Here is a 13,382-nt window from a genome sequence, read left to right on the forward strand (position 1 = left end):
TCTGTGGACAGCCACAGCCCTGGTCCAGAGACTCTGACCCCTGCAGCCTGTCAGCAAACACCAGCCACACTCTGGCTTCCAGCAGTCTTGGTTATTACTTGCAGAGTGACCTCAACACACTCCCAGTCCTAGATTTCCCCCCCCCCCCCAAATGTGTGTTGGACTCTCCTGGACAGTCCATATATATTAGGTCCATTGCCCCTCTAAGGGGATCAATATACAACAGCCTGCTACCTTAAATGGAGTTACCCAAACTGTTCACAGCACTGGATTAGTTTTAATAAAAAAAAAAACAAGTTTATTTAACTATAAAGAGAGAGATTTTACATGAGTATAAGTGTAAGCCATTTAAGTCAGGGATGGTTACAAGAGAAATAAAGATAAAATGCTTCCTAAACTTAACAAACTAGACTTGGTTCAAGGTGAGGTTTTTACTACAGGTTCCCAGTAACGCTGTGGATCAAGTTCAGGTCCAAATCCATCCCTGAAGTCCACAGGGTGGTTCTTTTGTTTTATTTGATGAGATGAATAAGGAGAGAGAACTTGGGGTGTTTTTGCTCCTTACTTTTATAGTTCAGTCACCCTTTGAAATGCATTTTCCTGATGGGTACATCAAGATCATGTTCCTTCCCCCCGTGAGAACGGAGACATGGAGTCTCCTTGTGAAAGAAGTTCCATGTGGTTGTGTGCTAAAATGAGATCAATCTGTTCCTGCCCCTCTTTGCTGCCAAAGAATGACCACTTGACCGGTGATTGCCCATCAACTTTGATGACATCGGCTAGAGGCATCAGTTTGTCTTTTGTCTTTGAGGAACAGATAGTCATAAGTTCAGCCTCTGTTCATAATTCTTAGTAGGCATTTTGTACAAACATTTCACCATGATATTATTGACCCAGGAATAGTTAATTTTCAAATGATACCTCGCAAGGCATATTTTGTACAAAGATTGTGGGGTGTGAATACAGGGATACATTGGGTCACACCTGGATATGTGAGCAGGCGCAATTAGAGAAGGGAAGTAGAGGGAAAATCAACAGATTTACCAGCAAAAGAGTATCAAGGGAAAAAACCTGGAAGGAAATAGAGTTGGTGAAAAAAGGAATTGATCAAAAAACTGTTGGATTAAAACAGATCCTGAAAATGGTAAATGAGAAGCCCACCCACAAAGATCCTGAAGTATATGAACAGAGAGAATGACTGTTTGAACAACTATTGACCGAATACGGTGCAAAGGTGCCTGCTGGAGAAGGGAGAGCTCACTAGGAGAAGAAACCCCACTTGTGAATAAACTCAGTGAAAAGAGGTGCAGCCACAGGAACCTCCAATCTATTGAGCTCCTCAAGCCAAAAGAAGCAAAGAATGGGACAGCAAGAGTGGAGCTGGACTTACAGCCAATGAGTGGAAAAGCTGATTCTTCTAAGTGACACAGTATAATGTTAAGGAAACTCTTTTCTTCTTGTTAATAACAAAGCATTTGGAGCAAACTGCACTGCATGTACAGGCTCCCAAAGGTAAAGGAGCTGGTAACCTATAGTTTATTAGTATAATTAGTAAGTCCTTTGTAATGTTCTGTATTGATTATGCTCCTGGGACTATTTTAGAGTTTTCCCTTATAAAGTTCTCAACATTTAAGATGATCCCTTGTCTCAGCCTCTTCTCACAGTTAGCACAGCCTAGTCAGGTCACTATAGATGTCTTGATCCTATCTCTGCTAGCATGCGGAGCAAACACTCTACTATTTACACTAATCTCCTGACTGGCATCTGTCCCTGACCCACCTATGTCACACGAGAAGCTGTGAGGTCCCTGAGGTGGCCTGTTGCTCCTTTCTGAAGTGGCTATGGGAGGTGTTCTTCTTGTGGGTTAACTAGCTCAGTTCGTTAGTGTGTGATGCTATTATTACCATGGTTGTGGGTTTGAGCCTCTTGATGGACACAGACCTTAGGAGGTGACATTTGTTCTTTTACCTCACTGCTCCTAGCAGAGGCCAAAAAATAGGGAAGGAGGCAGGCTGGATGCCTCACATGGAGCTGTCGAGAGTACCTAGAGAACACTGTGTTTTGAGCTAATCCCCACCTTCAGCTGACTTGTCTCATGCCAGTGATACAAAGAGATGGCTCCAGGGTCTTGAGCAAAGTAGCAAGAAAGGCATGGCTCCCCCTGCCTCAGCAGAGCAGGCTGGAGAATTCAGGCATGAATCCCATTATCATTCGTATGCAAAAGGAGCCCTCTACCATTTCAGCTAATCCAGCTGACAGAAAAACAGGGCCCCACTCTGATGTCATCCCATTGCAGCCTGATTCTTGTATCTTAAATAGCTTTTGTGGGACTAGCTCAGTTGGTAGGAATAGGATATTACTAACATCAACATGGTATGGTTGAGTCTCTATACTGGTCATTAGCTCCCTGTAGCTAGGCCTTGCTGTGGATTTTGCCCTTTTCCCTGATTGTTATAGGCAAAGGGCCAAAAGAGAGGGAGGTGGGCAAACTGCCTCCCTTCCCCCCCCGCCACCAGGGAGCAGGTCAGAGCTGTTTCCCCAGCGCCTGGAGAATACAGGCATCAATCCTAGTATTTCCTGCACATGAAGTGAGCCCTAATCTCCCTAATGAGAAACTGTCTATTTTGGCCTCATTGACCCCATCATGACTGTGACTGTCTCCAAGTTTTTTCTCATGGACCAATATGTGACCCCGCCATTACCTCCAGAATTGCTCTCCATGAGCCATATGACCCTCACTGCCTTTAGACTTGCTCTCATTAACCCCTCTGTGACCCTGATTTCCTCCAAGATTTTCCTGAATGACCCCTGTAGCACCTCATTACCTCCAGCCTTCCACTCCATGTCCCTATACCTGCAGGCTTGCTCTCATTGGCCACTCTGTGAGCCTATTTACCTCCAAATTTATCCTGATTGACACCTGCATGACCCCACTACCTCTAATCTTCCACTTAATGACCTCGTTTGACCCGTTGTTTCATAGCCCCCCCCCCCCCATTGACCACTCTGTGATACTGATTGCCTCCAAGTTTTTCCTGAGTGAACCCTCCAGGACCCCACAGCCTCCAGCCTTTATCTGACTCATGTGACCCCCCCCACTGCCTGCAGAGTTTCTGAGGCTTGCGCTCCATGACCTTCTTTGACTCGGCTGCCTTCATATACACCCTCATTGACTCCACTGTGACACTGATTGCCTCCACATCTCTCCTCATTGATACGTGCATGACCCCACGCACTCCAGCCTTGCTCTCCATGACCTCATATGACCCCATTGCCTTCAGATGCGCTCTCATTGACCCCTTGGTCACCCCAATTACCTCCAAACTTATCCTAATTGATTCTCTATGACCTCTTGTGACCCTTCTACCAACAGAGTTGCTGCCATTGAACCTTCTGTGACCCTGATTGCCGCCAAGTATAGTCACTGACCCCCTGCATGACCCACAGACTCCAGGTTTGCTCTCCAGGACCTTCTGTGTCCCCACTGCTGCAGAGTTAGTCTGATTGGCTCATTTGTAACTCGGACTGCCTGCAAGTTTTTCATGACTGACCCTTGCGTGACCCCAAAACCTCCAAAGTTCCTCTCCATGACTTCGTTTGACCCCCACTGCCTTGATATGCACCCTCATCGACTCCGAGTGCCTCCAAATTTCTCCTTATTGACCGTAGCATGACCCTACACACTCCAGCTCTGCTCTCCATGACCTCATAAGACCCCATTACTTTCAGGCATGCTCTCATTGACCCCTTGGTGACCCCAATTACCTCAAAATTCAGCCACATTTATTCTTTATGACCCCATATGACCTCATTGCCAGCACAGTTGCTCCCATTGACCCCTCTGTGACCCTGATTGCCTTCAGATATATGGCCATTGACACGTGCATACCCCCACACATCCCTGCCTTGATCTCCATGACCTCATATGACCCCCATTGCTTTCAGACTTGCTCTCGTTGACTCCTTCGTGACCCCAATTACCTCCAAATGTATCCACATTTATTCTTTATGACCCCAATTGACCCCTCTACTGGTAGAGTTGGTCTAATTGACTCTTTTGTAACTCTGATTGCTTCCAAGTGTTTCCTCATTGACACTTGGGTGACCCCCACCACCTCAAGACTTGCACTCCATGACCTCGTTTGACCCCACTGCTTTGATATGCACCCTCTTTGACTCTCGTGACACTCAGTGCCTCCAAATCGCTCCTCATTGACCCTTGCATGACCCCATCACTCCAGCCTTGCGCCTCATGACCTCATGTGACCCCCATTGTCTTCAGATGTGCTCTCATTAACCCCTTGGTCACCCCAATTGCCACCAAAGCTATCCGCATTGATTCTTCATGACCCCATGTGACCCCACTAATTGCAGAGTTGCGCTCACTGAACCCTTTGGGACCCTAATTGCCTCCAAGTATATGGTCATTGACCCCTGCATAACCCCCACACACTCCAGCCTTGCTCTCCAGGACCCCAGTGCTTGCCGAGTTCCTCTAGTTGACTCCTTTGTAATTGTCACTGTAATTCCTATGATACATTTGGCAGCAATCAGGGTCACAGAGAGTTCAATGAGAGCATGTCTGATGCCAATGCAGTCAAAAGAGGTCATGTAGCCCCATGCTGGGAGTAGCGGGGTTAGGCAGGAGTCAATTAGGATACAATTGGAGGCAATCAAGGTCATAGAGTGGTCAATGAGAGGGAGTCTGAAGCCAGTGGGGTCACACAGGGTCCTGGAAAGCAAGACTGGAGGCTGCAGGGTCTCAATTAGGAGAAATTTGGAGGCAATCAGGTTCAAAGAGAGTTCAATGACAGCTAGTCTAAAGGCAGTGGGGTCACATCAGGTCATGAACTGCAAGGCTGGTAGTAATGGGGTCATGCCGGGGTCAATGAGGACTAATTTGTAGATAATCATGGTCAGAGAGGGTCAATGAGAGCAAGTCTGATGCCAGTGGGGGTTATGCAGAGAAAGGCTCAAATCTGTGGGGTCATATCAGGGTGAATTATTATACATTTGGAGGAAATCAGCATTACGGGGGGGCATATCAAGAAAATGGGGTCAAAGGCGGTCATGACCAGCAAGTCTGGAATCTGTGGGGTCATGCAGGGGTCAATCAGGAAAAACTTGGCTGCAGTTAGAGTCACAAAGGAGTCAATTAGACCAATTTTGAAGGCTGTGGGGTCACAGAGGGTCATGAACTGCAAGGCAGGAGGTGATGGGGTCATGCAGGGGTCAATGAGGATAAATTCAGAGTCAATCAGGGTTACAGAGGGGGTCAATGAGAGGAAATCTGAAGCCACTGGGGTCACACGGGGTCATGGAGAGCAAGGCTTGAATCTGTGGGGCCATTTGGGGGTCAAGCGGGAGAAACTTGGCTGCGGTAAGAGTCACAAAGGAGTCAATTAGACCAATTTTGAAGGCTGTAGGGTCACGGATAGCAAGGCTAGATGCTCTGGAGTAATGCAGGGGTCAATTAGATTAAATGTGGAGACAATCAGGGTCAGAGAGGGTTCAATGCAAGCAGGCCTAAAGTCTGTGGGGTCACATGGGGGCATGAATTGCAAGGCCAGAGGTAATGGGGTTATGCAGGGGTCAATGAGAATAAATGTGTAGGTACAGTCAGCGAGAGGTCACTGAGTGCACCTCTGCTGTAGTGGGGTGACATGAGGTCATGAGGAGGAAGCCTGGAGCCTGTGGGGGTCACGCAAGGGTCACTAAGGATAGTTTGGAGGCAATCAGGGTCACAGTCGTCCATTAGAGCACCTCTGTATACAGTGGCATCACATGGGGTTATGGAGAGCAAGGCTGGATGCTATGGGCTCATGCAGGGTTCAATGAGGATAAATTTTGATGTGCTCAGGGTCACATAGGGTTCAAAGAGAGCAAGTCCAAAAGCACTGGGGGTCACATGGGGTAATGGAGAGGAAAGCTGCAGGTAGTGGGGTGAAGCAGGAAAAACTTGGAGGAAGGCAGGGTCATAGAGTGGTCACTGAGAGAAACTCTGCAAGCAGTGAGGTCACATTGGGTCAGGAAGAGCAAGGCTGGAGCATGGCTGCACTCCATGACCTCCTTTGACTCCACTGCCTTGGAATCCCCCCTCTGTGACCCTGATTGCCTCCAAATTTAGCCTCATTGGCCCTTGCATGACCTTGCTCTTTATGATGCCATGTTACCCCACTGCCTGCAGAGTTGTTCTCAGTGACCCTTATTTTCTCCAAGTTTTTCCTGCTTGACCCCCCCCCCCAACCTCTAGCTTTGCGCTCTGTGACAGCACTGGTTCAAGCCTCACCTTTGTTGACCTCCCCTGTGACCTCCTACACCCACCGTTCTTATTAACAATGATCCCTCTGTGACCACCCCCATTCCCTCTTGACGTGCCTTCATTGATCCCTGGGTGACCCTGGCTGCCTCCAAGTTTCCCCTGCCTAACCAAACTAGTTCCGGATTCACCCTCACTGATCCTTTTATGGCTCCTTATTGCCTCCAGTCTTGCCATAGTGACCCATGTGCACTTACCCAAAACAGGGGAGTGAGTCACCCAAGCCCTTGAGAATGTGGGTTCAAATTTTGGCAGCTAATTGGAACCCTTGCCTGACTGCCACAGCCAGGGGGACAAATAAAGAAGGAGGGAGACAAGATGACCATGCCATATGTCCTGACAGAGGGCATCATTTGTGCTATTTTTGCATGCAAAGCAAGTACTTTATCATTTGAGCTAAAACCCCTGAGAGGAGACTAGCCCCATCCCACCCATGTCATGCCAGAGGTCACAAAGTTCCCTCAGCAGCCTGTTGCTCCTTTCCAAAACAGCCATGAGAGGCCACTTTTTTTGTGAATTGCCTAGCTCAGCTGGTGGTGCTATTATTGCCAGGGTTGTGGGTTTGATACCGTATTGGTAGGGCGGTTCTTGCTCTTTTGTCTGACTGCCACAGGCTGGGGTGCAAGGCAAAAACAAGGGAAGGAGGCACGCCAGCCACCTCTCAAGTGAGAACTGGCACCCTACCATGGCTCATGTATCCAGTGTGGACTCTATCACTTTGGCTGACCTACTGGGTGCCAGTGAGGCAAAGAGAGGACCCCAAGGTCTTGAGCAAAGCAACAAGAATGTGCCTATTCCCCCCACCTCAGCAGAGCAGGGTGGAGAACGCAGGCATCAATCCCCTCACATGCAACTCAAGACTCTGCCACTTGAGGTAATGCCCCAGGCCCTCAGCCACAGCTCACTGTGTTGCTGCTTCAAGGTGGATGCGGGCCAGGGCCATGCAGCTTTCCACCTTGCCATGGCTCATTTCTTGGGAGGCCAGATGGGAGAATGGGGAAGGGGGCACTAGAGGCACTTGGCCCCCTGGCTGGCAATGCCTTCAAAAAAGCAAAAGGGAGGGATTGGTGCTCCCCTGCCATTGGAAAATGTGGGCTTCAAGTCCACCCTTTCTTGCATACTAAGCAAGGGCTCTACCATTGAACTAATGCCCCTGACAAGAGACTGGCACACCCATGTGCCAGAGGCTTCAACATCCCCCATGGCAGCTTGTTACTCCTTCTCAAAATAGCTTTGGGAGGCATGTTTCTTGGGGCTTAGCTTGAGTGTGATGTTAATAATTCCAAGGCTGTGGGGTTGATTGCCCTTGGTGGCTGCGGGCCTTTGGAGAGTGATTGTTGCATTTTTGTCTGACTGCTAAGGGGACAGGGGCCCAAAAGAGGGAAAGATATGGGCTGGCTGCCAGACAAGGAATGGGGGAGAGTCCTTGCCTCAGTGTTTGGAGGGCACAGATATTAATCCCCTTACTTCTCATCTGCAAAGTAAGCGCTCTACTGTGTGAGCTAATTCCCCACCTTTGGCTGATCTGCCCTGTGCCAGGATGGCAGAGAGAGGGTTCCGGCGTCTTGAGCAAAGCTGAACACAGCAACATGAAAGGACTGGCTCTCCCTGCTGCAACAGAGCATTGATCCCACTACTGCTCAACTCACTATGCTGGCTGCTGCAAGGCAGATGAGGGCCGGGCTGTGCAGCATTCCGCCCCACCGTAGCTCACTTCTTGGGAGGCCAAGTGAAGAAAAGGGTCAGTGGAGATGCTCAGCCCCGGCTGACAAAACCTTCTAAACAAAGAGCAAAGACCCGGCCCTGCCACCCTGACAACCTTCTTCTGGAGAATACAGACATTCATCCCATTACTGCTTGTACAGCTAAACAAGCACTCTACCAGCTGAGCTAATAACCTACCCCTAGGAGCGTGGAAAGGGATCTGGGAATTATAGGGGATGACAAACGGAACATGAATCAACAACATGAGGCAGTTGCTAAAAAGGCTAATATTGTTCTGGGGTGCATTAACAGGACTGGTGGATGTAAGACACGGGAGGTAATTGTCCTGCTCCACTCAGCACTGGCGAGGTCTCTGCAGTGCAGAATCCAGTTCGGAGCACCGTACTTTAGGATAGATGTGGACCAACTGGAAAAAGTCCAAAGAGAACAACAAAAATGATAAAAGCTTTAGACCTAGGAGGAAATGTTAAAAGAACTGGGGATGTTTAGTCTTGACAAAAAAAGAGAGAGAGGGAACCTGGTAACAGTTTTCAAATTTGTTCAGGACTGCTATAAAAAGGCCAGTGATCAATTGTTCTCCGTGTCTGCACACAGTAAGACAAGAAGTAATAGGGTTAATGTGTAGGAAGGGAGAGTTGGTTAGATATTAGGGAAACCTTTCTAATTATAAGGATACTTAAACACTGGAATAGGTTTCCAATGGAGGTTGTGGAATCCTTGTCACTGGAGGTATTTAAGAACAGGTTAGACAAACACCTGTCAAGGACGGTCAAGGTTTACTTGGTCCTGCCTCGGCTTCAGGGCTGGACTAGATGACCTCTTGAGGTCCCTTCCAGCCCTACATTTCTATGACTATGACTCTATAAACGGTTATTTCTGAAATATTGTGGGACACACTGACCAATGGAATCCTATCATAATCTATACAGGACAGACAGATGAAGTCACAGAGCTGGGGGGAGGGGGGATTACATCTGAAACTAGAGACATATCGCACTCCAAATTCCGAGACAGAACAGTAGCATTATGTCAACAGGCAAGAGGACTGGGTGCTCCTTCTGAGCAGACTGTCAGCCTACAGTAGCGTTGGTACACCCGGACATAAGCAAGCTGTCAGTAAATCCTCCCAGTTTCTAGATGGTTTCTCAGCAGGGAGATATGCTGAGGGGAGAGCAGACAGCAGCATACTGATCAATATGCTGAGAATTTCTCTTATTACAGTAATCCATATTCATGATATCCCCACTTGTTAAGGAGGTGCAAACACAAAGTTTGAATTAGTTAACTTTATTTTTGATCCTAACACATTTACACAACATTTGCAGTAGAGATCACAAGAGAACATGCAAAGGAAGAAGCAATTATAAAACTAGTTTTCATACATTTAATTAAACATTACATTAACAGAAGGTCAAAATGTGAAACCCATGCTAACAAAAGTGTTACTGAGGGAGGTTCCAATTGAGCTATTGTAATTACTTGATGAAATGGCTAATTTAGTTTAATTCTGAATAACTTGGAAGCAGACCCATCTCCAGGATAACCTCCTTCCTACATGCTCTGCTCTCTTTCACACACCTCAAAGCTATGGACACGTTTGAATTCTTAGTTCCAAACCAAAATGGCTCCTAAATCTATTCAGATGTTTCCAAGCTTAGACTTATACATCTCTAGAAGCAAAGATTAGTCAAATTTTTTATTAGTAGGTTGATTTTACAATGAGAAGGAGTCAGACAGGTGATTCTGAAGGAGAAGCGCAGTGATGCTTACACCTCATTCGTCATTGCTCAGGAGCTTAAAACAACAGAATGCTGTGAATACTGAAACAGAAAATGGAAGCATTAACATGTTTGTCAAACAATACTCCTCGCACATCAAGATGGACTTCATACACATAAATCGTGCCATATATATCAAGAGAGAACAACTGTCTGTGCGCTGACATTGGATATCTATTACAACAAGCCCATTCTCCTTCTTCAATTATTTTCACAATTCCACTCTGTTAGCTATGCAAAACAAACTGGCCACTGAGGCAGAGAAGTAAACCTTTTCCAGAGAATAAAGATCATTTCTCCTAAATTTTCATGTAGGCTTTATTGCCAAAATTTCAGACTTACGTGCCTAATTCTAGGCACCTAAATTAAGTATTTAGGCTCCTAAATAAAAGTTGCCTGATTTTCAGTTATCAAATGACACCTTACCAGGCATATTTTGTACAAAGATTACAGGGGTGTGCAGGGTGTGAATACAGGGGTGCATTCAGTCACAGAAGAATGGCTCTATAGGCAAAAGAAAGCAATTTCATCAAAGCTGGATCATTTCACAGAGATGTATCTGTTTCAATAAAAGTTTTTCCAGGAATGCAAGAGAGGGACTCGCTCATGCTCAATAGGCTGCAGGTTAGGGTACAGGCCCAGGAGGTGGGAAAGCCAGATTCAAGCCCGTGGTCTGTCTGATTCATAGCTGAGTTTTATTCCATCCCAGATCACTCCAAATCCTACAGAGCAGACACTTGACCCTGGGTCTCGCACATCCCATGCAAGTACTGTAACCACCCAGCAACAGCGTGACTCACACACACCATGAAAATGAATGTTCTGTAAGGGTTTGTGTTCATTCCAATGTGGAACAAAAACAAATTGTGAAACCTCAAAAGTTGCCAAGGAACGGAATTGTTGTCCTCCAGTCAGCTCTGTTAGCAAGTTCACGCACAGCACTGATATGTTAGAGAGGAAGCTTCAGCCACTACTCTGCCCTCTCACCTGCAGTAAAAATAATACTTAGCACCTATGTAGCACTTGACATTGATAATATCCATTCAGTGCTTTTACATAAGTACTTCATACAGAGTTAAGGACTATTAGTTCCATTTTACAAATGGGAAAAATGAAGGCAGAAAGTGGTGAAGTATGCAAGGTCACACAGGAAATTTTTTTGTATGTACATGTTGCAAAATAGTTTGCTTAAAAACTAATCAAATCAGGAATTCTATTTTATTTTATGACTTTTTATAGACTAGTATCTTTTTTACTGGTCATCTTTATACAGTCAATCTAGGCATCCTATGTATCAATAAGAAATTCACAAACATTGAGCCATTCCCTGATACCTAGTGAACACCTGACATGCCACATACCGGATTATGCTTTTAAATTAAAAGGAAAGAGAATCCACTAGTCTCTGGCTCTTTAAATAAACTATTTTGATTGCTAGCCTTCACACACTCTGTTTTTTAATGTTGTTTTCAGTGTCAAGGTGAAAGCTATTTGAGCATTTGCCAACATTTTTTAAAGAAATCAGTCCTTTAGACTACCATCTATCCAGATCCATTTCCACTTAACCTATGAATTTTATGTTCTTTCTGAATTTCATGTCTATATATTTAAGATAGGGAATGGGGGTCTAGTTTGTGTGTTATGTTGTTATCAAAGTAGCTGGGAGATGGGAATGCTAGCTTCCATTCCCAAGTCTGCTACTGAATCCATTTTGTGATCGGGGCAAGTCATTTAACCGTTCTGTGCCTCCATTTACGAATGAGTATAACAATATTTAACTGAGTGTTGTAAAGCTGTAATAATTGAAGTGCTCTAAGATCTTTGAATGAAAGCCTCTCTATGGGCCTGAGCCAAAGCCCATTCAAGCCAATGGGATCTTTCTATTGATTTCCAGATCAGGCCCTACGTACAAAGTGTTATTTTATTATTAATGAAAGCAAATTATTTCATTGTTGGGGAGTCTACTCCAGCAAAAAAAACAACAACAACAATAGAATAACTCATTCTATTCCATTGCTGAAATGTGTTTGTGCAGGCAGGAGATCTAGCAAGATTATTTCACGTAGCTTTGGTGACAGATGACCAGAGAAAATGTTGAATCCCTGGAAGAGGAAAACTTAGCAATGCAGCTGTACAAGTCTTAGGGAGAACTGCACAATGACTCATTATTTATTAACAATTAACAATTATTTATTAACAAATAAAAATGCCTTGAGCAGGATGTAGTGGTCTGGGATGGATTGATGTCTCACTAAGGAGTGGGAAACCTGCAAGACATCTAAAATATTATGACTGTCTTTAACTACACAATACAATTGGGCAATTTATTACAGCTATTAAGTCACAGCAGTTCTCTAATTCCATGTGCACCATTCTGAAGTTGCATAGGTCTGTGAAAGGTTTACATGGTCAATAATCAATTTGGAAGATTTTTCTTAAACATTCCTGCTCATTTCCTTTTTAAAGAAATATTTAAACTGGGCAAAGTGGCTTTGAGAAACAAGCACCAAAACTGTTTATTGAAGAAAACAGACTTGACAATGCCAAGTGTTCAAAACTCAAGTCAGGGGCCCCCAAAATAATGAGATTGACTTAAAAATAATGATATTCTAAAAAATAATGTATTGTGTTTAAATCAGTAGGAGTTAGGCACCTAAATTCTTTTCAGGATCTGGGCCAAACAGTGCTATATAAGAGTTAAGTATTATTATATATCTTATTAGGTAGCCCCCTGACTTAAGAGATCACCCTAAATGTCTCAGACATACTGAATATGATTCTGCTCCACTTTTAATAGCGGATCACTGGTCCCTTGAGTAGTCAGTTAAGAAAAGTTTCACTGTAACTGGTTTTATAGGCATATTTGTGAGCACTTCAGATATGGAAGTTTTAGATTTTGCCACACCTCATCAGTTGTGGCTTGTTTTTGTGAAATCAGGTTTGAATAGGATGCAGGCTCCAGTTCACAGTTCAGGGGAAAGTCTGGTTCAGATAAAAGATTCTGGCTTTGGACTTTTCTCTGCTGAGAGTCCATTTCTTCTGAAAAAAACTGTGAACAATCATTCCCCTGAAGATGACTGAACCACTTCAAGACAGACTCTCAGCTGGTGTATGGTGCATGCACATTGTCAGGAAATTTGGTAGGGCCCTCTTCTGGCACGCTTATGCCAAGAGGGGCTTTACTCCATGAGGAGTCCCACTGATGTCCAGATGCTGCACCAACTCCAGAGTAGCCCTGTAAGGCACTGTGACTCAGAGACTCAACTGTGAGTCAGAATCCCTCCCCTTCTTCCTCCTTGCTTCTGGGGGAGTTGGGATTAGTTATTTAGGCCCAGATCCACAGAGGTATTTAAGCTCCTAACTTCCACTGAAATCAATGGGAGTTAGGTGCCTAAATACCTTTGAGGGTCTGGACGTTACTGCTGATCTATGAGAGCTACAAATTACTACCCCCAAACCCAGTGCTTTGTCAAGTCCCTGGCCAGCAAGTAGGGATGTGGGCAGGAGCCAATGCTCCAAATATTCCCTGTTCATTTGATCTGGGGCAGAAGCAAGCAGGT

General features: G+C 45.3%; 1 long non-coding RNA gene across 3 annotated transcripts in view; it reads right to left on the reverse strand.

Moving 5' to 3' along the window:
• Window positions 1-9,347: 9,347 nt before the first annotated feature.
• Window positions 9,348-13,382, reverse strand: part of LOC122465580 — a 73,689-nt gene continuing 69,654 nt past the window's right edge. For all 3 annotated transcript variants that reach the window (XR_006290520.1, XR_006290519.1, XR_006290521.1), the window contains exon 4: window positions 9,348-9,864. This is a non-coding gene — a long non-coding RNA (uncharacterized LOC122465580). The remainder of the gene's footprint in view (window positions 9,865-13,382) is intronic.

This window comes from Chelonia mydas, chromosome 4 (assembly GCF_015237465.2).
Source record: "Chelonia mydas isolate rCheMyd1 chromosome 4, rCheMyd1.pri.v2, whole genome shotgun sequence".
Classification (NCBI taxonomy): Eukaryota; Metazoa; Chordata; order Testudines; family Cheloniidae; genus Chelonia; species Chelonia mydas.